The sequence below is a fragment of the Sorex fumeus genome, unplaced genomic scaffold (genome assembly GCF_029834395.1).
Source record: "Sorex fumeus unplaced genomic scaffold, SorFum_2.1 ptg000072l, whole genome shotgun sequence".
NCBI lineage: Eukaryota > Metazoa > Chordata > Mammalia > Eulipotyphla > Soricidae > Sorex > Sorex fumeus.
The window spans coordinates 15,610,631-15,635,292 of NW_026606129.1; the positions used below are offsets into that span (position 1 = coordinate 15,610,631).

The following is a 24,662-nucleotide window of genomic DNA, read 5'->3' on the forward strand; positions in this document are numbered from 1 at the left end:
AGGTAACAAGAGTCAGAACAATGCTTTTGTTTGTTTTGAGTTCTGAGGTTGGAGAGCGTGTACTTAAAATGGAGTAACCTAGTCTTTTCCACCAATACCTGCTATTACAAGCACCTATATGCCTCCTAGTATGTGGGTGTTTTCTGAGTCAACCCCAAAGTCCTGTTTGAAATATGTGTGTACATTGAACTTTTTGAGGGTACCATACCATATGAAGTTTGTTCTTTCTTGGACCTTTGCCATTTGCTCTCAAACAGATGCCAGACCCCTTCGAGGCAACACAATTGATCCTGAATACCTTAGATAAAGAAAGATTTTTTTCTCCCCCTAATTTCCCAATACAAATGCTCGGCATCATCAAGTACATTACATTTTTTAGATTCAGATGCTACGATATCAACGTGTTCTGGGTCTCTCCTCCCAGAGTACACTGCTTTCTGACACAATAATCACTCCCTCTTCAAGTGACCACAATTGGATAGTTTAAGAATAAAACCAGTGACCTTCGCCACCTTCCTCTGCTGTCCCTCATGGAAAATCAGTTAATGTTTCTTCCAGATTTACATAAAATGGAATGTTTTATATAACCTGCAAACACAGTAACAAGTCTCACAGTGGAGATATTACTGGGCCCGCTGGAGCAAATCAATGAACAATGGGAGGACAGTGCTACAGTCCCTAACCAAAGTTAAAGGACATTCCAATTTAATGTCATGATGCTGCTCACTTTAAATTTCCATATGCTTGCATATATGTACATATACACATTACATTTGTGTATATTAAAGGAACAGGAATGGATTTTGATACTATTATTGCTTCTGCTATTCTAGTATGCCATATTTTCTTTTTCACTTTCTCAACTTGGAAAGCTATTTCCCATGTTGGGATTTATGTTGTATACAAAATGTGCATTCTTTCTGGTTTTCCTGTTATAGTTTTACAAATTCTTTTCTGTAGTTTTAAGTCTTTACAGAGTTTCTCCTCATTTTCATTAGAACAACGTTCATTAAGTTGAAAATCCAAGCATTAACTGATGTGAAATTTCCATAATGCCCATTTCTGGGCACACTGAACAAAGAACTTTTACATCCACACTAATTGAATAGTATCCTCAGAGAAATAATCCCAGTTCAGTTTGGGATGTGAGAGAAGCTTGAAACTCATAAAAGACAGCTTTAAATACAGAGCAACAACTTGAGTTCTTATCAAGTGTGTGACCTACTAGATGTGAAGACATTGCTGAAATTTTCTTCCTATGATTTTCTGTTCTGTATCCCACGTGCTCATCCTAAGATAATGAGGTCTTTTTCAGGTGCAAATATCATTACACTTCTCTATGTCCTTACTTGATTCTATATGTATATATTTTTTCTTGTACATGCCACAGCAGGTTTTTGGCCATTCAGGGACAGACATACAGATGAATTTAGCCAACCTAAATTAATCTTCTGATGACCTTGAGAAGTGTGATCAGCCTCTTTTGCCTACCTCATTTGAAGTTGTCTATTTCCTTTATTTTTTCAGCTTATAAATTTCTCCAGTAGTATCTCAGCAATCATGGACCATTCACAATCTATGTGAACAATATAGCTGATGATCTGTTTGTTGTCTACTGTTAGAGTTTGTTCCCTTGGTCTCTCCTCAGTTTGTAGTTGGATTTCATGTCCATCTCATTTGACATTGATTAACAACACTGTATGGGTTGAACATTCTGCCTCACTTTCCCCCACATATTTTGTGATACTTTGTGAGGGAGACTAGAATGTACATTTGTTTTCTTTTTTTTTAAATTTTTTTAATTCTTTTTTTTTCTTTTTTTATTAGTGAAACACCATGAGGTACAGTTATAGGCTTACAAATTTTGTGCTTGGGTTTCAGTTATACAATGATCAAGTGCCCATCCCTCCACCAGTGCCCGTCATCCATCACCACGGGTCCCAGCATCCCCCCCACCCCCCATCCCCCCCCCCGTCCTATCCTGCCTCTGTGGCAGGGTATTACCCCTTGTTCTCTCTCTCTTCTTTTGGGTACTGTGTTTTGCAAGAGAGGCTTTGAGTGGCAATCATGTTTGGTCTATACACTACTTTTAGCATGCTTCTCCCACCCTGGGAGGGTCCTCACAACACCCTTCATTTGGTACTCTCTTCTCTATCTGAGCTTCCTTTTCACCTAGAACTTGTGGCTGGCCTTCCATTCATGAAGCAAAATTCCTGGTACTAATCTCAGCCATTCCTGGGTGTTAATCTCCCTTTTTGTTGCTTTATGTTCCCCAGATGAATGCAATCTTTCTGTGTCTATCCCGCTCTTTCTGACTCATTTCGCTTAACATGATACTTTCCATGTAGTACCACTTGTATGTAAATTTCATAACTTCATCTTTTCTAACAGCTACATAGTACTCCATTGTGTAAATGTACCAAAGTTTCTTTAACCAGTCATCTGCTCTTGGGCACTCAGGTTTTTTCCAGATTCTGGCTATTGTAAAGAGTGCTGCAATGAACAAACAAGTGCAGATGTCACTTCGACTATACCTTTTTGCCTCTCTGGGATATATTCCCAGGAGTGCTATAGCTGGGTCAAATGGCAGATCAAATTCTAATTTTTTGAGAGTCGTCCATACTGTTTTCCAAAAGGGTTGGACCAGCCGGCATTCCCACCAGCAGTGAAGGAGGGTCCCTTTCTCGCCACATCCGCGCCAGCACCGGTTGCTTTTGTTCTTGTGGATGTGGGCCAGTCTCTGTGGTGTGAAATGATATCTCATTGTGGTTTTGATCTGCATCTCTCTGATGATTAGTGATGTAGAGCATTTTCTCATGTGCCTTCAAACTCTACTACAAGGCAGTAATAATTAAAACAGCATGGTACTGGAACAAAAGCAGAGCTGCAGACCAATGGAACAGAGTTGAATATACTGACATTTCCTCCCAAACATATAATCATCTAATTTTTGATAAGGGGGCAAGAAAAGTGAAATGGAGCAGGGAAAGCCTCTTCAATAAACTGTGCTGGCAAAATTGGATGGCTACATGCAAAAAAGTGGGCTCAGATCTCTGCCTAACACCATGCACAAAAGTAAGATCAAAATGAATTTATGACCTCAATATCAGACCAGAATCCATAATGTTTATTGAAGACAAAGTCGGCAAAACTCTCCATGATATTGAAGCTAATGGTATCTTCAAAGATGTCATGCCACTGGCCGAGCAAGTGAAAACAGAGATAGACAAATGGGACTATCTTAAACTAAGAAGCTTCTGCACCTCAAAAGAAACAGTGACCAAAATACAAAGACAGCCTACAGAATGGGAAAGGATATTCACCAAGTACACATCCGACAAGGGGTTGATATCAAGGATATACAAGGTACTGGTTAAACTCCACAAGAAGAAATCACCCAACCCCTTCAAAAAATGGGGTGAGGAAATGAACAGAAACTTTCGCAAAGAAGAAATTCGAATGTACATTTGTTTTCTATTGTAAGAATGTACCATAATCTCAATGAATTGACACAATCGAAATGTTTATCTGACAATTATGTGTGCTTGTCTGGCATAAGCCTGACAGATTAAAATGAAGATTTCCCAGAGAAATACTTCTGCCAGGACCTGCAAAATAAACTGCATTTTCTTGCTTTTTCCAGTTTCTGGATGTTACTATAGTCCTCACTGCCTTGATCTTCAAATTGGTCATTGTGGGTTGACTTATTTCCACATCACTTTACAAGACTTCCTATTTGATCTCCTTCTTCTACTTTTAATGACCCTTGTGGCTGACCTATCAGGATTGCCTTTCCAATTTATGATCAACTGATTAGGCATATAAGATCCAGCTGCAACGTTAATTCTCCATTGCCATGTAACCAAACATAATCACAGGTTCACATGCAATGACACCTATGTCTATTTACTCTCCTGAAAGGCACCCTGTGTTGTTGCAAGAGCCCCAGATTCTTTTTATCAAAGATACAAGTTCTGTTCATTCAGGAGCTGTAGAAATTGACAGTTTTAGAAAGAGTCCCTTCCCTACAAAACAAAAAAAAATACTATTTTATTACAGAACACATACTTTCCCTTCTATCCCTCAGAACATTGAGTACAGTAGTAGTCAGATACCATTTTGAACTTTATGTCCATGGAATCAAGTCTACATATCAAAGCCATTCCTCATCTCTATGCCACTATTTATGTAAAATATCTTCATATAACTCTTTCTTATAGTTTCATTCTCTACTAACATGCATGTCATCCATCTTTTGCACTATAACCTTTAAGGTGTTTGTTAGTTATTACTTTAACTCTTCTGTCTAATGGTAAAAATCTTATCACTTCACTCTAGTCCTGTAGATTAGTGTGTCTGTTGATAGAGGTTGGTTATTCTTTTTGTACACCTCATTTTTTCTATTGAATGGTGTATATCAGATTGTTTAGGATTGAAAGCTCTCAGGTAAAGTGCATATATGCCTGGAGCTGAGATTTCTTTACTATTTCTCTAAGGTCCCATCCACCACCACTCCCGAACGCCACTTACCATCTTCAGATAATAGTTCTATTGATCATTGGAAATACATATTTGTCATGTATTTCCCACAGTGATAAACTGTTTCCTCCAAGCTCGTATCAATGAAGGGAACTTTGTTCAATATCCTGCCTGGCTTCAGTTTCTTATGAGAAATCAGGGGTCCCTGGAGGAAATTCTGTAATGTGAACTTTCTTTGAGTCTCTCTTGTAAGAGTCCAAATGCTCACTCTAGCTGAAACTCCCATTTAGCGTTAGCAGTTCATCAAACCATTTAGCTGAATTCTTTTTTTAAAAGGGTAATGGACATTTTAAAAAAATTGAATCACCAAGAGATACACACTTTCAAAGATTTCATGATCAAGTTTTAGTCATACAATGTTCCAACACTTATCTCTCCACCAGTGTACAATTCCATCACTACCAATGTTCTCAGCATCCCTGCCTCTATGGCAGGCACTTTTATTCTCTCTCTCTCTTTCTCTCTCTCTCCCTTCCCCTTCCCCCTTCTCCTTCTGTGCATTATGGTTTACAATACAGATACTGAGAGGCCATCATATTTGGTCCTTTACCTACTTTCAGCATGCATTTCCCATCCAGAGCAATCCCTTCCAACCATCATTGTCAAAGTGGTCCCTTCTCTATCCTAACTCCCCTCTTCCTCAGCACTTCCAACCATGGACCAATCCTTCTGACCCTTGTTTCTATTGTTGGGCATTAGTCTTATACTATGTTTTTTTTTATATCCCACAAATGAATGCAATAATTCCTTGTCAGTTTCTCTTCTGACTCATTTCTCTCAGTATAATATATTCCATGTCCATCCATTTATAAGTGAAATTCATGACTTCATTTTTCATAACAACTGCAGAAGATTCCATTGCATAGATGTACCAAATTTCTTTAACCAGTCGTCTGTTCTTAGGCACTCAGGTTGTTTCCACATTTGGTCATTGTGAACAGTACTTCTATATAAACATAGAAGTGCAGATGTCATTTCTGCTGTGTGTTTTTGTATATTTTGTACCCAAGGGTATATTCTGCTGTGTGTTTTTGTATATTTTGTACCCAAGGGTATATTCCCAGAAGTGGTATTTCTGAGTCTCACAGAAGCACAATTTCTAGTTTTTTGAGGAATGCCCATATTGTTTTCCAAAAAGGCTGGACCAGTCAGCATTCCCACCAACAATGAAGGAGAGTCCCTTTCTCCCTGCATCCCCACCAGCACTGGTTGGTTTTGTTCCTTTTGATGTGTGCCAGTCTTTGTGGTGTGAGATAGTATGTCATTGTTGTTTTGATTAGCTGAATTTTTATCCACCTGTAGGTGTCTTCTCTTCATGCTCTGTCACAGGTTTGCAGGTACTGATCTTTTCTTTGGATTTCATGTGTGCTTGTACCCTGTGTTTAAGAAAAGGTGTAAATGTTTAGATTATCTGACATTTTTCTGATAGAGAGGAACTAACACTCTTTTCCATTTTTCAACGTATTGAGCAGCAATTCTTATTTGAGAATTTGAGTAAAATACATTTTTTCCAATCTCTGTTGTTCATTCATTTATTCATTCATTCAACTGATACTGATTAAATGTCTTCTACCATGTACCAGGAACTATTTTTTACATACATGAAAGTTAAGGAGGAAGGCAATGTTCTAGTTTTCCTAGAAAATACATTTGGGTATTTCCTACTACCTTCTTTTGCTGTTAAAATGCAATATAACATTTTTAGAAAAAAAATCTTTATAAATATCAGTGAGAAATAGCTTAAGTGGGGAAACAGCTTATATTTTGCATATTAAGATGTTAATTGCTACATTCAGTTTAGGTAATTAGGCAAGATTGAAACTATACAATTTTTAAAATTATCCCCTGTAACACAGAGAACCTTGATTTATCTTCCTGAAATGATAAATGCATATTTCACTAGGAGACACTTCATAGTCACATTTTTATGTGGAAAAAAAACTTTCCATGGGAGAATATATTCCATTTTGAGTGCATTCTACGCAATAATTGTCATATTTATATGTAGCTACCTAATTTATGTCCATGATGGAATATTTTGGACAAACTGGCAGGCTATCGAATGTAGCCTGCCCACACGGCAGAGTCTGGCAAACTCCCCGTGGCATACCCAATATGCCAAATACCAGTAACAATGATGGGTCTCATTCTCCTAAAGAGCCTTGAATATAATCTCAGAGCTAGGATGAAAGAGATGTTACTGGGGCCTGCTCAAGGCAATCGACGAATAACAGGATGATTTGTGATTTGTGATTTGTGATGGAATATTTTATAAAGACGTAAAATTATACATGTAATATTGAAAATTTTTAAGAAAAAATTTTTAAAAACCCAAACTAATTTTTATTCCTATAAAATGTATATTTATTAGAAAGGATACATAGCTAAAAACATGAACTTTTTCCAGAATACGACAAGAATTATATAGTAGTTAAGATAGTTTAGTTTTCTATGTAATATTCCTATTCATTTTTTAAGCATAGAAATGCAAATGAAATTTTTGTTTGTTTTCAGGCCATACTAAGAGGTGTTCAGGGCTTACTCCTGGCTTGGGATTTCATGTGAGATGCTGGGGATCAAATCTGGATTGGCCATGTGCAAGGCAAGCCTTCTACTTACCATACTATCTCTCTACCCGTGCAAATGGATAATATTGATCAAAGGATGCAAGTTATCAAAATTAATTCTGAGAATTGAATGTATAACATGATTAATAGAGTAGGTCTTAAACGTTCTCTCACACACACAAAAGATAGTCCACAATGTGAAATGATGGATGCATTAAAAATATCTTGATCTTAATGAGCATGCTGCAATGTTCATCAAGTAATCATCAATTTTTGACTTTAAATAATACACATTTGTCAACTATCTGAATAAATTTGAAATGAAATTTTTGGGTCAGAGCAATAGTAGAGCAGGTAGGGCTCATGCCTCTCATGCAGTCAACTTTGTTTTGATCCCCAGCACCCACAAGGTCCACTGAGCCCCAAGAAGAGTGATCCCTGAATGCAGAGTCAGTAGTAAGCATTGAGTACCACCAGCTGTGGACCAAAAATCAGGAAGAAAATAAAAGAAAATTTATTACTATATTTTTTCAGATTTTAGAAAATGTAAAGCAGTGAATAACATACTATGTATTAATTTAACTGGATTTAAATCAATAAGTTTACTTGGGAAAATTTCTAGGTCTCATAAATATACATATATATGAGATCTATATATGTTATATATATTGCTTTAGTAATAAAGGTCTTTACTTTTTAACTTTTTTTTCAAGTTTTGGGGCAGCACATATACTAAAATTGGAACGATAGAAGATTAGCATGGCCCATGCACAAGGATGACATGCAAATTTGTGAAGCATTCCATATTTTGGGGGTTGGAGTGATAGCACAGCAGGTAGGGTGTTTGCCTTGCACACGGCCGACCTGGCCGACCCAGGTTTGATTCCTCCACTCCTCTCAGAGAGCCCTGCAAGCTCCGGAGAATATCTCGCCTGCACAGCAAAGCCTGGCAAGCTACCTGTGATGTATTTGATATGCCAAACACAGTAACAAGTGTCATAATGGAGATGTTACGGGGTCCACTTGAGCAAATCCATGAACAACGGGAGGACAGTGACAGTAGTTTGGGGAGTCATACCCGTGATGCTCAGGAATCCCTTCTAGTGAGCTTTGGGGACCATTTGGGATGCCAGGGGTAGAACCCGGGTCTACAGCATGTAAGGCAAATGCCCTACCCACTCCAGTATTGTCATTACAGTTCCTATTTTTAAAATTTTGTTATAGTATCATCGTTTACAAGGTTATTTATAATTGAGTTTTAGATATACAATGTTCCAACACCAATACCACCACCAGTGTCATCTTTCCTCCACCAGGATTTCTAGTTTTCCTCCCACCACCACCCTTAGTCTGCCACTTTGATAGGTAGATTTTTAAATTTGTTTGTTGAAGTTTGCATATCTTGTTTTCAGTGTTGTTGACTCTGTAATTTGGATATTTAGGTGTACCATCCCTTTAAACCATCAATGTACTCGAACCCCTTTGACCCCCTGATACTCAAATCCCCTTGGACCCTTGACCTTTGCTTTCCATCTGTCTCTTTTCCCCCCTTGATTTCTTTCCTTCCTTGTCCTTGTCCTTATACTCTGGGCCAAAGGTAATCTAACGGTATCTCATCTCTTTAAAACGTTGTGTTCCCTCTTCCAATTATTCTGCGTACCACATATAAGTGATATCATCCTTCTTCTCCGGCTTACTTCTTCATTTAGCATGATATTTCCTAGTTTCATCCAGTTTGCAACAAATTGCATGATTTCATCATTCCTCATAGTGGTAAGTATTTTTTTGTGCATACCATATCTTCATGATCCACTTGTTCATCACTGGACACTTAAGTTGCTTCCGTATCTTAACAATTGTACTCAGTACTGGAATACATAATGGTGTGCATATATCCTTTCGAGTGAATATTATTGCATCCGGAGGGTATATGCGTAGAAGTGGAATTACTGGGTCATATAACAACTCAATTCTTAGTTTACTGAGATATCTCCATATGTTTTCCAAAAAGACTGAATTAGACAACATTGCCACCAGTAGTGGGTGAGAGTTCCTTTTTCATCATACTTACACCAACACAGATTGTTCCCAGTGTTTTTGATATGTGCCATTCTCACTAGTGTGAGATGGTCTCTCTTGCAATCTTGATTTGAATTTTCCTAATAAGAAGTGATGATGCACATTTTTTCATGTGCCTTTTGCCCATGAATTTCTCAGAGAAGTTCCTGTTTATATCTACTTCCTATATTTGATATTTTTAATTTATATATATTTTTATATTTATTTTTTAAATATATATATATCTCTTGGATCTATAAAGTTATATAACCTTTTTTCTAATGTATTGAATTCAAGTATTTTCTACCATCTGGTGAGCTGACTTTTAGTTTTAGCCCATGTTTCTTTTGTCCTACAGAAACTCTTTAATTTGATTTAGCTTCATTTGTTTACTGTTTACTCTGTTGCCTTGCCAATAGCATTGAATCATTGAAGACACCATAGAAGTTCTGATCTTGAAGATTTCTGTCTTTATTTTCCTCAGTGTACTTTATAAATTCTGGCCTGGTTTCAAGGTCTTTGATACACTTTGAATTGACTTTTGTGTAAGGGGTGAGATATATATACAACTTTAATTTTTAATATGTGGTTTTAATATGTGGTTTTCTTATTACATTTGTTATAGAGGCTTTTTTACCCCCATTTCAGATCCCTTATCAAAAATTAGTTTACCATACATGTAGGGGGCTGCATTAAGATATTCTATTATGATCAGAGTCTATCTCTCTGTTTTTTATGCAATTGGTTTAATAGAAAATATATTAAAGATAGTTTTGGCTTGCTCTGCAAGCCCATGTCTCCCTTGAATATGTGTCTCGCTTGCTTCTTTCTTTCTTTCTCTTCACATCTTTCTAAATAAGTTTTAATTTAAAAATTCTTGCTTCACAAAAAATAAAGAAAACGAAGTTCGTTTCTTTGAAATTTTAAATTATCCAGAGATCTGTAATGGGTAGAAATTATTGATACACTTCAAGATTAAAATGGTCATTTCACGAACAGCACATATAGTGTATTCCCAAATGTAGATCCAGGAGGAACCCCTGAGCATCACAGGGTGTGGCCCCCAAACAAAAAATATATTAATTAATTAATTAATTAAATGGTCATTTTCAATCACGAGACAGAGATGGAATCAATAACATGAGATTGATTAATGATGTACATGAAGATCCACTTTTATATTCTATAAGCAAGGTTTCAGGAAGTAGAAGACCTGACTTAACTGAAAGTTATCCTGCAGGCTGTTCAGTGGTGAGATCAGTAAAAGTCAATATGTCCATGTGAGTAAAAAATATACATGCAAAATTTTAGAATGTGTTCTCTCTCAATAAGTACAGGTCCAATAATCACACAACTGTATCAGTAGGGTAGCCATCAGAGAGTCAGATAATAGAACATGTTAACATTCTATTTATCAAATTACTTTTCAATGTCTAGCCTACTAAGATAATTTTATAGATATTCTGACACTGTCACTGTCCTCCCATTGTTCATCGATTTGTTTGAGTAGATGCAGTAACATCTCCATTGTGACACTTGTTACTGTGTCATGGGGAGCTTGCCGCTTTGCTGTGCGGGCAAGATACTCTTGGTAGCTTGCCTGGCTTTCGGAGGGGGCAGAGAAATCGAACCTGGGTCGGCCAGGTATTATTAAAGAGAAATCTGGATATTTTGTGATCTGAAAATAAGTTTAAATGATGAAGAGTTGAGGTAATTATTTAGATACTTATTCTGGAAGGAGAGTTTTCTTATAAATATACAATTTATATATTTTCCAGGTATCTGATATTCATGAGTTCTGAATTGAGCATACACTTATGTTATATAATCTGAAGATCTCTTCCAACTGTGGTATTTATATGTTCTTAAAAACAAAACATAAACTTGTAATCTTATTACTGGTCTCATAATTCCCGTATTTAAGTACAATAGAATATGTTCTATCAGGTAATATAGCTATAGAGTACTCACTGATTGGAAGAAAGTTATAAAATGGTGTCTGGATTTTGGCAAATGGTTTCATAGAGCTTTGTGCTAGATATCATTTGTTGTACAACTTAGCCTAAAAAGTAATGCCTTAAAATCATAAACTTAAGAGACAAAAAGTCACACTATTTCTATAGGAATTTAGGGATTGCTTTTCTGGGCACTTTTGGCTCCTAGTCTCTTAGGATATTGCAGTCAAAATGCTGGACAGTGCTGTAGCCATTGGAAGGAAAGGTTGGAATTGGAGGATTATTTCTAAGATGGCGCATTTACATGAATAGTGAGGTGGTCCTGGCTTTAGGCCTGTGGCTCAGTACCTTAGCAGGTGGAAATTTGTATAGGAATAGTTTGAGTACTATCAGTATATGGCTGCTTCTTTTTTCTAGATTAAGTGATATGAGAGAAAACAAAATGGAATTTGCCACGTCTTAGATAACCTAGTCTTGAAAATTACAAATTGTCATTTCCATTATATCCTATTGACTACACAAATTGGCCTTGTTCACTGAAGAAGGAAAGTATTCAGGAAAGCAAATTCCAGGAGAAAAACAGGAATTATTGTGATCTATCTTGAAGGCTATTATGGGGATAATTTCCAACCTACAACTTCTTAAAATTGGTTTGGTGTTCACTCCTAGTGGCGCTCAAGTTTACTCCTGGTACTGTGCTCCTGGTCACTCCCTTGCAGTGTTCAAGGGACCATGAGGTGCTGGAGATTTAACCTACAGTTCTTTACTTCTCATTCACGAACAAGTGTTGGGTAGGTCAGACTAGACCATGAGAATGGTTTCTAATTCCAACTTTTTGTCACCCATTCAGTCATAAGAGTTTTTTTTTTTATTATTTTTCTTTCAAATTAATTCTATTCCAATCATCAACTATTTCCTGGTTGCCTATAACATGCAAAAAGGGGGAATATCCCAAAGGCAATAGATACAAGGGCCAGGAAGATTACTTCATAGTTGGAAGCCTGCCTCATGAGCAGAGGGGAAAAGACAGCTGGAATCGAGAAGAGATAACTAAGAAAATGATGGTGGGAGGAATCGATTGGGATGGGAGATATGTGCTGAAAGTAGTTCATAGACAAAACATGATAACCTCTCAGTATCTGTATTGCAAGCCATAATGCCCAAAAGTAGAGAGAGAGTATGGGGAATAGTGTCTGCCATGGAGGCAGTGGGATGGTGGGAAAGAGGGAGTATACCAGGGATGTTGGTGGTGGGGAATGTGCACTGGTAGAGGGATGGGTGTTTGATAATTCTGTGATTATAACTCAAACATGAAAGCTTGTAACTACCTCATGGTGATTCAATAAAAAATGGGGGGGAAAAGAAAAAAATGGTGGAGATATGAGATTAAAGACTAACAGTCAAAGTGATAAAGCTCCTATTTACAGCAGACATGGCATATACTGTCATATTTAAATTGTTTAAGAATCCTGTGTATAAGTATCATTTATCTCATATTACAGATGGTGAAACTAAATAAATGAAATGCTTATAATGGCACACCCAGTGAATGTTGATACCAGAAGTTAAAACCCAGACTATTCAACTATCAACTTGGATGAAAGAAATTTACTCTGTATTTCCCTAGTTTTCTATCCTTAAGGGTGAATTGGGGCTGGGGGCAGATCATAAACATCCCCTGACCTTCTCCACTCTCTAAGGGATTTTATGCTTTGGAAACAAATCCAGGAAACATCATCAGCTGTTCACTGTTCTCCTGGCCCTGCCATATCCTTCAGAGGCAGTGGAATAGATCAGCTCCAGGAAAACAGATCAAGAAAATGAGCAAATAGCTTTGTTGTAGTTGGTGGCTTCTAAAAATGTCTGAGAGTTTTTTTGTGTCTTTGTTTAAATCTGCAACTTTTTCCTGTACCTGCAACTGCCCATTAGCTAACCAAGTTGACGGTACCTTCTTGCTCAAGGCAGGGGTGGCCATAGTCAAATTACAATGCTCTGATTAATATTGGGAGGCAAAGTTCATATTTTAAATTAAATATCATTTAGTTGTAGGTGGGAGGAGGGCACCCAACCACAGAAAGGTTCTCATTAACTTCCAAGATGCTTTCAGGAGGCCTCAGAGGGGATGTTGTGAGAACCTAATTATATCTATGACTTAACTGACTATCCCACACAGTATTTGAGATCTAAGCTGCTTATTCCCATGCTAATGGAAATCTAGCATGTTAATACAAGAAGAGTAAGTTTGCCAACGAGACCCCAAGTTGCTGCCCACGAATGGCCTCTCTGGCTCATGATGAAGCTGCTTAATGGCCATGATCCCAGAAACTCAGAAACAAATATCAGAACCCAGCAGCTTTGGGCAGAAATGCGTCTGGTCCCTGCAGTAGGTTACCAGTGCCGGGCCACCCCAGGGGGGAAAGGGTGCTTGTCCCTCCACCTGCTCCCCCTTGGCAACTTGATGACCACCATCCTCCAGAGGCTTTTGGACAGTCAGGTTTGGGCCCACAGTGATGAGACACATGGAGCCTCACGGGATGAAGGTGGAACTGGCCTTTACCTCCCCGCCCCAACGAGACCCCGGGTTGCCGCCCATGAACAGCCTCTCTGGCTCCTGATCAAGCTGCTCAACGACCATGATACCAGAGACTCAGGAACAAATCTCAGAACTCAGCAGGTTTTGGCAGAAATCCCTCCAGATTTAATTGTTAAAATTTCAGAATTCCAGAATCATGCAGCCACTACTGCAGCCACACGACATCATACGCTATTCATAATCAGCAATAGAAAACAAATTGTTTATGGTTGCCTTTTCAGCAGATCTGAGTGTTGGAGTAAAATACCAAATAATAATGGTGGGTCTGGTGTCAAAATATTGAATGTAGTCAAAGTAGAGAGAGAGAGAGTAATGTGGAAATCATCTGCCCCACAGGAAGGGGGAGGGTGTAGGAGGAGGGTATACTGGGGCTTTTGGTGGTGGAAAATGGGCACTGGTGAAGGGACGGGTGTTTTATCATTGTATGACCGAGTCTTAAACCTGAAAGCTTTGCAACTGCTGTCACCGCGATTCAATTAATAGATTTATAAAAAGGGGGAAAAAGTAAGGTGGAGCTCATGCCCAATTTAATCAGCCTAATCAATGGCTAGGTAGATAGCAATACTCCTACATTAATTTTTTTTAATAAAAAAGAGTAAGTTTGGAATTTCCTAATTTCTCTTTATTTAAGTAAAAGTTATGTGCTGACAGATTTTATTTTCCTACCAAGACTAATCATAGCTTCTAACAATACATTTCTTTAAATGCGACCTTCCTACATACATAGGTATAAGGTTGAGTTTCTATTCCTTTTTTTTGTATCCAGACACACTTTCTGCTGAGTATGGAAGCGTGGACAATAAATCTTCTTTTACAGTAGAAGGGACTTGGAGGCACTGAAGGAACTACGGACTTTGTCTTGCTCTCTCTTGGAACATTTATTTGTGGCACCTACTCATGATGCTGAGAGGAGTTACTGGCCCTGAGAAGAGATCATTTGTCAGTGTTAGAACTAACAATCAGCATCAACCATAAGGCACATGAGTGAGAAAACTTCTAGGAGATTCCAGGATCAACCAGTCACCATTTCTAGAAAAAGTCTCAAGTGAGAATTATGGAGCTGAGCCAAGTCAAGTTCCAGAACAGAGATATAACAATTACAAATAATGTTTGGTGGGTTTTGTATACTATTATTTTTGTAGTGCTTCTTTTTATATGTACTTAGAAAAATTAGAACAGTGCATCAGCCCTCCAGACAAAAATAGCTTTGAATGTGAAGTGTCAAAGTTGTCAGAATCACTTGCTTGTGGTTTGGTTACAGCTCTAAATGCTATTTTTTAACCCCATCCACCTTTTCTATATTGCCACAAATACTTGGAAAGAATGATATCTCCCATTCAGGTCTACATGTCTCTGTGAAACTATTTTCAGACTAGTTCTCCACAGTAATGTATTTCCCCCAAGCCCCAGGAATGTAAGCCAGGGACTTCCCAAGGGGGTGCACATCTTTCAGGTTTGCAGCCACATCATGTAATTTATTCATGGGCTGATTAGATGGCAATGAGGACAGAATATTACCAAATAGGTAATTCAAAATCTGCTGGCTGAGCTCAAGGCAAATTAATCTGGGAAGTGGTCAGAAGTCTGTTCATTATTAGAATTCTGGACACATGCTTCTGAATATTTCTTTTAAATAATAGCCAACCAGAAGTGTACATAGAAGGGATAACTTGAATTTAAAAGGGTTCATTATATTGCAAAGGATGGAATTAAATTTTTCACACTGAACATATGGACCCTATGCAGATATTGAATCATAATAATGCATACTATAATTTCATAGTTTAATATTATGACAATACCAAAAATTCAAAACAATAAGAACCCGTGAAAAAATAGTGACTTTGAATAGTCATCATTTTTTTAACTTATTAATATGGGGACAATATATTGTGCTGACCTGAATAGTTCTCAGATGGACTTGCTCAGTAATCTGTGCTCATTGCAGAGGAAAATTTGGCTAGTAATAATGGCAATGGAGATGAATTACCACATGTCCCTGTTCTCTAGCCAACTCCCCTAGGATCAGTGTCAACAAGAGTGGCATAGTTCCAAGACAAAAAGCAGAAGCATTTAAGCATCATTTAGCATGATTTAGAATCACCAACAGCCACTTCTGCAACATTCCGTTGCCTAAAGCAAGTTGCCAGGCCAACCTTTGTGTAGATATGGAGAAATAAGTCAAACCTTTAGATGAGATGATTTTTAAAAGTCAAGTTTTAAAGTCTGCTGGACAAAGAGGAATAAAAAATAATTTTTGCAATCATTCAGGACTGGTCTTGGTTAACCAGTATTGCCAACATTTTACACTAATTCTATAAATCTAGGAAGCAAATAGAGCCTGGTGTTAGATATCTCTTTATCCAGGTGATGTCATATTCAGGGAAGATAAGCTCTCTGGATGGACCATTTTCAGATCAGATATTTCATAGATATTTACACTTTTACTTTGATAATAGTTCCCATTCCCTGATGCTTGCATTTTATCTACAGCATACTGACTTTATTTGACTAAGCCAAGTGGATTTTTCTTAGGAGTAACAGCTAAATTGTACATAGATATGAAGTTAATGATGGTTAAACCCAAGAAAATGGACAGAAAATCCAGGTGTGATATCAGCTTTCAGAAATCCTACCTCATAGGGGAATTAGTGGTGCAAGAGAATTTAACACCCCCCCCCCAACTTAATCTGTGATGGGAAAGATTATTTACTAACTGTGTATGTATGGGGGAGAGAGAAACAGAGGCAGACAAACACATAGGCAATGAGATGGTGAGAGAAGAAAGTGATTGACTCTAACCACTATGAGCTGGGAGGAGTATAGGACCAAAACAAGGTGAGAGAAGAAGTAAGATGTGCTGGGCAAGGAACTATCTTACTAACTCAGATAAAATCAAATATTAATTAAAATCCAAAACTTTTCATTTAATAAGAATTCCCCTTTTTATGATTGTCCAGTTTGATCACTGCATAGTTCACAACTAGAAATTCAGAATTGGATCACAGATAGAACAGCAGTTAGGGTGCATGTTGCATGCAGCAAACCCAGAATTTAACCCCTGGTCCCATATATGTTCCCCTAAGCCTTGTCAGGAGTGATCCCTGTGGTCAGAGCAAGGGGTAAGACAATCACCACCAAATATACACTCCCTCAAAAAATGAAGAAGACAATGAAGAAGAAGATGATGAAGAAGGAGGAGGAGGAGGAGGATGTGGAGGAGGAGGAGGAGGAGATTGATCTATTTATTGAATGTTGAATATTTATATTGTCTCTTTTATTATCATGACAAAAACTGTTGTAGTAGACATTTCTGAGAAAAGTCTTTTCTCCCCAATTTGTTTCTAAGCCTCAAAAGTACAGGAAGTTGTTCATGCCTAGAATAGTGCCTGACATAAAATAGATACCAAAATGCTTATGTAAGTATATATCCTCATATTTATTTATTTTTTGTTTTTGTTGTGTTGGGAATTGAAACCAGGTGAGGTATGTGTGTTCTACTACTAAGCAACTTCCTGGTCTTTAAAGTGTTAACCTAGGAAAGGTTCCCAGATGTCCCAAAGGTTCTCAGAGTGGTTTTCTATCTTCCAAGTTTTTTGTTTATTTGTCTGCTTTGAGGTTACACTCTGTGGTGCTCTGTGCTCAGGGATCACCCCTGGTGATGCTCAGGAACCATTTGCTATGCCAGGCATCAAACTGGGGTAAGCTGTGAGCCTTACTGCAGTACAATATCTCTGGCCTAAGCCTGAGTATTCCAGGTATTCTTATCCCAATATTTCCTTTAAGGAGAAGGCACAATAACTTGCACAGTTTCTTTTCTAAGAGGAAAACCTGATCATTAACAGCCAATCTTATTTTTACTTTTATCCTCTGGTGGGAAATAAGGAACTGAATTTGGTACTGATCAAAAAAAGGGAAAAGAATTTGTATTAACTGTCACTCTCTGTGTCCTGAGCACAGATATAAATCTCAGATGATTTCCAATCCCCCAAGATATAGGGAAATTGGAGCTCATAGGAAATCGACTCTAGCCCACCATGTGATGGCACATCACACAATCTCAGGGCTACTCACCTGACTGGTCAGTGATAGAGGTTTAATTTGAATTCAGATTTGTCTGACTTCAAAGCCTGCCCTGTTTTGTTTTGTTTTTTTTGCCCTCTCATGACTCCCTCAGAGACTAAAACAGGTCTGTAACTTAGAAGATGCGGCAACAGTCCATCCTCAGAAACTTGTCTGTTCATGTTCCCAGACCCGCTGAAGAATTTAGTCTGAGCTTAGGATGCTAAGTCCCAGGCTTGACATGCACTTTGGGGGTGGTGATCTTTGTGTTATCTGTGTCTCTGTATGATGAGAAGCTGGTTTCTGTGTGCAGAGCAGCGAGGGGAAAAGCAGCCCCTTCCTATGTGTCTGTTAGGCCAGGTGTATAGTCTCTACTGTTTGATTCTGTCCCAAGCTCTCAGATAGATGATTAGATCTTGGGGAGACTCCAGGGTTTCTCTCTGTGAACACTTTGTGCCTTGGGGTGCTATGAAGAAGTCTGTTTTGTGTCATCACTCACAGTATGCCATAAGATCAGCAGAGTGGACAGGGTCTCCTGTGGTGGTGCTATCATCCCTGTCCTGACTTGCTCCCAAGTGTGTTCAGTGCATGCTAGTATCTGCTCCACATCTCACCCCACTTCAATTTGGGAACCAGGAGGAGCAGCTGATGCTTGGTCAACATTTTTTTGCTTATGAAAGAAGAGGAATCTGCAGTTGCCCCCTGTTGGATTCTTGGGACCAGAGATGTGAGGCAGTTGAATAATAGTTCAGCATTTGTCTTGCATGTAGCCAACCAGGTTCAGTTCCTCCGCCCCTCTCAGAGAGCCCAGCAAGCTACCAAGAGTATCCTGCCCTCATAGCAGAGCCTGTCAGGCTCCCCGTGGCATATTCGATATGCCAAAAACAGTAACAACAAGTCTCACTGTGTAGATGTTACTGGTGCCCACTTGAGAAAATTGATGAACAGTGGGAGGACAGTGCTACAGTGCTGTAATATACTTAATTGTTCTCTGCTCGGGGCCCTGATATTGCCAAGCTCCAAGTGTCTGTTATGTATTAGAAGAGAAGCTTAGTTTTCTACTTTAAGAGGCTAGATGCTGATGTTCGTGTACATCCTCCTGCATTGTTTATTTCTGTGGTTCTGGTTCTTGACTCCACAAGTCATTCCCAGTGGTTCTGAGAATGAGGAGACATGCAATGTTATGGACTGAACTCAGGGATTCATACATGTAAGTCATAGGCTATAGCTTTCACCTCTGGAATATTTTCTCTGTTATTCTTTTCATCTCTCACTTTGGATGCATAGCCTATTTGGACATAAAAACTATTTTCTGTTTTGTTTTCTCTCTAAAAATCTATGACCAATTTCCTTGACCTGAAAGATAGACCTATCTGATATTATCCCTGCCTTCTCAGTAAGGCATCCTAGAAATGTTTCTATCTTTCTGTATTTTAATAAAAAGTTCTGGCTGAGTTTATTTTGAATCCTAGCTTTACTTGGGGTTCAGGGTCAGCCATCAAAGTAGCCAGCCTCAATTGTAGCCAGACACAGAGCACTGACTGAAACCCAGAACACTCACAGCCCTGCAAACAGACTAATCAAGTAGATTCAATATTGTGTCCTGGAATTTTTCTACTGTTATTGAATGCTAACAAGTGGTTGATTGCTCTCAGTCTCCTTACTTAGCTCTTCTGTTGGCATAGAATTTTGGCATATGCCATATAAAACTTTGGCGTTGAGAAAGAGAACTGAGTATGGAATATCTAGGCATAATTGCACTGCTCTTTTTGCTTATGATCACAAGGTATCTTTTATGCCTCACCATTTTGATCTTGCAGGGTCTGTAGTGATTGGGCAGGAGCATATTGTGAAATGCCATTAAGTGCAAAAATAAATCTGACCCCATTTCAATCAAGAGAACAGCATGAGTTTTTAAAATAATTCCAAGTGTTGCCTTAGTACTGAGTGATTCGCCTGCTGTGAACTTTGCTGAGAGATGCATGTTATTCGCCCCCAGGTCCCTTGAATAAGTGACAGAGGAATAGGTGACAGAGACTGTCATATCACGCTCCCCCTAAGGAATCGCTCCTATGTTTGTGACCCAAGATTCTCTGGATATCCTCTACAAATTCTGAACTATTATTGCTCATAATCTGAACTCTGTCCCTTTCCTCATATCTTCTTTCTCCTTTTCAACTTGGGAATCTTTCAAAATCATTTTGGATAAAGCTTTGTCATGATTGGATGAGCTTACTCCCTACAATAGCATTTAAAGCCCACATTCTTTTCCCTTTCACCATCAGAGAAGTCCCCTTTATTTCAGAGAGCAATATGTAGATGACCTAGAAGCACTTCTTCCTGTCTCCTTGGCCTTCTGTCACTGCCATCAGAGTAGATTCTTCTATGTATGTCCTACTCTATTGTTTGAAATTAAAACCATTCCCTTGAGCTAATATTCAAAACTCTTCTGATTGTAAGCCCAAGGGGGTTCTAGGTTGTGGGTCTCATACTGGATCCTCTGTCCACAAAAATCAATCTACTGATATGTAAGATGTGTAAGAAACTCTATTTTTTTCATTCCATCTTGTGTTTTGGCAGGTGAAATTCCAGATTTAATCTAGCCCTACCATTTTAGCATCTACTGTCACTATCACTGTCCTCCTGTTGTTCATCAATTTGCTTGAGCAGACCCAGTAACATTGTGAGACTTGTTACTGTAATTGGCATATCGAATACGTCACGGGTAGCTTGCCAGGCTTTGCCGTCTACAAAATTAAAATATTGATATATCTGAGAATAGAATCCTATATGTCATTTCTTGTAGTGTATTAATAGAAAGGGACAGAATTTATGATATCTTCTGATTTGTGCAAAATCATTCCTACTGAGACTAATTCCAAAACTTCTGTCACCACTTAACCACCCACCTTATCATTTGTATTTATTGAACAATCACTGTATGTGGGGCTCTTACAAGCTGAGATGATCTATATTTTTTTTAACAAAGTGGATCTGCCTATAACAAGTTTGCTATATTAGTGAAGAAAATCCCTGTAAAACAGAGTTGTTCACTGTTGGGAGTTCTACAATGAAAAATCTTAGAGGTGATATGAGGAGCACAAAATCCACTGGGGTGTTTAGGAAGGTTTCTGAAAGATTTATGGAATATACAAATATGTACTAATAGTCCATGGGAAGGTAGAAACCTGATGTCCAGAGTTCTTGGAAACTGAAATTTCCTCTCATCTTATACTTGGCAGAATTCTTCAGTGGTAGAATGAAAGCAGTAATTATAGCGGTTGGCACTGGCCACTTCTTTAGTAATGTAGAATAATCTGCAACCCTCCACCCCAAACTATTGTTATGGGTATGTTTTACCAGTGATTGGTACCATTTTTAAAAGAGTTAATTTAGATGACCTACTTTTAGTGATAGAATCTCACTCATGGGGACAACAGAAGAGGATTTTGGCAAAGAATATTCTAGTTTGTGTCATAATTAAGTTTAGAGACTGGAAGCTGACAGCAGAATATTAGGAAACAAAAATAATGCACAGATCCAGCCAAAAACTAATGAACTTCTTTTCAGTGTAAATCATAATTCTTGAGAGGCCTCTTCTGTAGAGTGAGTTGAGTGAGCTGAGACTGAGGCCTAAGTGGGAGTTCTCTGAGCCTTGACCATTCTCAGAAGGTTATATCTTGAATGTGATTATTGAAATTGTTCTATTTGGTATCCCAGCTCTGCTAACTGCTACAGTCTTGGAGATACCATGCAGTATTGAATCTTCAGTGAAGTTTCACTACTGGCCCAGCCTTTTTAAATTCCACTATCTCTGATCTCTCATAGATTGACCTCAAAGTTAAAAGTACATCTACCTACCTTAGTGTTCTTGATTTTTTATTTCTTCTCAGAGCCAGTTCTCAAAACTTCACAAAGTGAATAAATAAACCATAAGCTCTTTGGAAATGTTTTGTCAGAAGAGTTTGGAGAAAGTGTCTTTAATTGTCTATGGGGTGCATGAGTTCAGTTTGAATTCCAAAGTCTAATGAAGTTGATCCTTGCACAGTTTTATCTTATTGATTTTCTTCTGGGCTTTTGGTTTAAAGGAAAACGGAAAAAGCAAAACCTTTCAAGCAATGATTTTTCTTTGTAAAATTCAACCAATGATACTGGTAGATTTAATGCCATACGAGGAAAAAAAAAGCACAGTTCCCTACCACCATGCACATATTCCATTTATGCTAATTATCTGATTTTTTAGAAAAGAGAATAAAAAGTTCTTCTTTTCTCCAGAACATTCTTTTGCTTTTGTTTTGGGGCCATACCAAACAGTACTTAAGGATGATTCCTGGCTCTATGCTCAGGGATCACTCCTGACAATGCTCAGGGGATTCGAGGGATAAAACCTGGGTCAGCTGCATGCAAGGAAAATGCCTTTCCCACTGTACTATCACCCTGGCCCTCTCCAAGCATTATAATAGAAAGAAAATAGGAAGTTTGCGACCTTTCTCCCCTAGACCCTCAACAACTCGCAGAACAATCTCATCATATTCAGATTCAAGATCACCTCTTCTAGAAGCATCTTTTCTCTCCCCTCCCAACCCTACCTAAGATAGGTTTGTTGATTTTTCTAAGTAGGATGTTTCTTGTCACTCTCTATATCTTCTACACCAGACTTAGAATATCATTTATGTTTCTATCTGCTTATGCTTCTAACTATCTTATTCTCTTGTATTCCTGATGATTGAAGCCATCTTCTTTTTTTTTCCCTTGATCGTGCCTAGGGGTGGAATAGAGCAATTCCTTGCTGGGGATTAAATGTGTTAGGGCCTGTATCTCCTTACATCCAAAAGTTGGTTTGTAACTAAAGTCTCTACATTCCATTTCCCAGCTTCTGCAGAAGAGTACAAAAGCCTATGCAATAGATGTGATAACTGATGGGTTCTTTTAGGATGATCATTTAGCAAACATATTACACAATATAATTACAAAATGTCTAATGAGGGGGGCTGGAGCAATAGCACAGTGAGTAGGGCATTTACCTTGCACACGGCCTGACTCGTGTTTGATTCCCAGCATCCCATATGGTCCCCTGAGCACTGCCAGGAGTGATTCTTGAGTGCAGAGCCAGGAGTAACCCCTGAGCATCGCTGGGTGTGACCCAAAAAGCAAAAAAAAAAAAAAAAGTCTAATGAGATCCCTTTAGCTACCCACAGCGGGGTCTTTGGAGCAGACTGAACCAGTCCCTCTTAATTAGCACATAGCCTGAAATCTGTCACCAGATGGCCTATTCATGTTGAGAACTTATGGCAGATCCCCAGTGAAGTGGGCAGATCCTATACTGTTTTATCCAGAACCTTCCCTCCGCTTACCAGTTTTGAGAATCCTTGCACAGGAAATATTAGATTCCATAAAAGAGTTCAAAGCCCAAGGTCATTGCAAAATATGAGGGATGCAAGAATCTCTGCTTTTCTTTCCTCTCTCATTGCAGATGAGAATGCTAAGACTTGGGGAGGGGGGTCAGACATGGCTATCATTTCAATTCATTACTCAGACTTTCATAGTTTAAGAATACCAAAGGCACTGTGACCCATGGGTTTTTAATAATACAGCATAGAGCGGAGCTTCAGCAAATGCATGTATAGAGGTTGGAAGGGACAGGCACCGTCAGGAGTGAATAGGAACCACTATGCCCTTTTCCAAAGAAAAAGAGAGAATAGTCTTCTGGTTGGAAGCAAAATGTTGCCGCCTTTGCAAAGAGAGTTGAACTTGCCCAACATCATTGGATGAAAAGAATATGTGTGTATTATTCTAGCAACAAAGCAATAGCAGTTAAGAGGAAGGCTCGCACAGGCTGTTTTTCTGAGCCACTATGGCATAGATGCTCTTTGAGTGGGAGGTTTCTGTTCACTTGCAAATGCGATGACATTTTCAGTGTTTTGTAGCAGGAAGGGAAAGGCCTGGGGAAGCTTGTGGCTGAATACATTCTCCAGAGAACAGTAAGGAGGTTAAATCCATCACTGATGGAAGCTCTAGGGTGAAGGGCTAGGAGGAGGGCAGACAGGTGTGTGGCAAGGAGTTCTCAATTGAATGGACTTTGAGAAAATGTATTTCCAGGCATCCTTCTTCCATCCAACCTTCCTCATTTCCCCCCAACCACTGCAGGGACAAAGCTAGGAAAACAAATATCCTCTTAGCAGAAAGTTTGGGGATGGCAGTATGTGCTTGACCTGAGTGAGCAGATCCAGAATAAAAGAATGAGGCTGTAATTAAGCTCCTGGGGACAAGGTACCTGACTGTATCCAAGGGAAGGATTCCATTCAACAGAGTGCAGATTAAAGAGGAAGGTTTAGTAAGGGCAGACTGAACCCCTTAAGTAGTTAATGAGGCTGAAGATAACTCTCAAATGGCTTTGAGTCAAAGCAACATTGGATAGTGGGAATGAAAGTGAAGTCAGCTCTCAATTCATTAAAATCCCCGCTACTTTCTTGAGACACAATGTGTGGAGCGCAAAGGTGTCTTGTTGGGTGCTGTGTCCACCCATCACTTTCCCAGGGAGCCTGGAAATCTGGGACAGAGAAAGTAGCTGTGGAAATGAAGTTGTCACTGCTGTTATAGGCTCTGATGATGAGGCCTACCTCTCATCTCTCTACAATGGTGGGCTTAATTGCTACCTCACAGGTGCTGGTTACAAATCAGGATCACCCTAAAGTTCGGGAGAACTTTTCCAACTGGTCATGGAAAGAGCCATAATTTTGTTGTTGTTACTTCATTAGCAAACTTTTCACTCACTGGAAAATCTACGGACATAGGGTATTTCTCATCTCTGAATACCACAGTTTTGAGCTACAAAATAAAACAATAACCAAACAACCCCGCTGTGGGAAGTAGGAACTTGAGTCTGGC

The 24,662-nt window shown here is 38.7% G+C and overlaps 1 protein-coding gene and 1 pseudogene across 4 annotated transcripts in view; both read left to right on the forward strand.

Annotated features, from left to right (window-relative positions):
• CPNE4 (copine 4) overlaps positions 1-24,662 on the forward strand; it is a 523,974-nt gene that overhangs the window by 271,985 nt on the left and 227,327 nt on the right. The window lies entirely within an intron of this gene.
• On the forward strand, positions 7,819-7,917 carry LOC130037930 (uncharacterized; annotated as a pseudogene).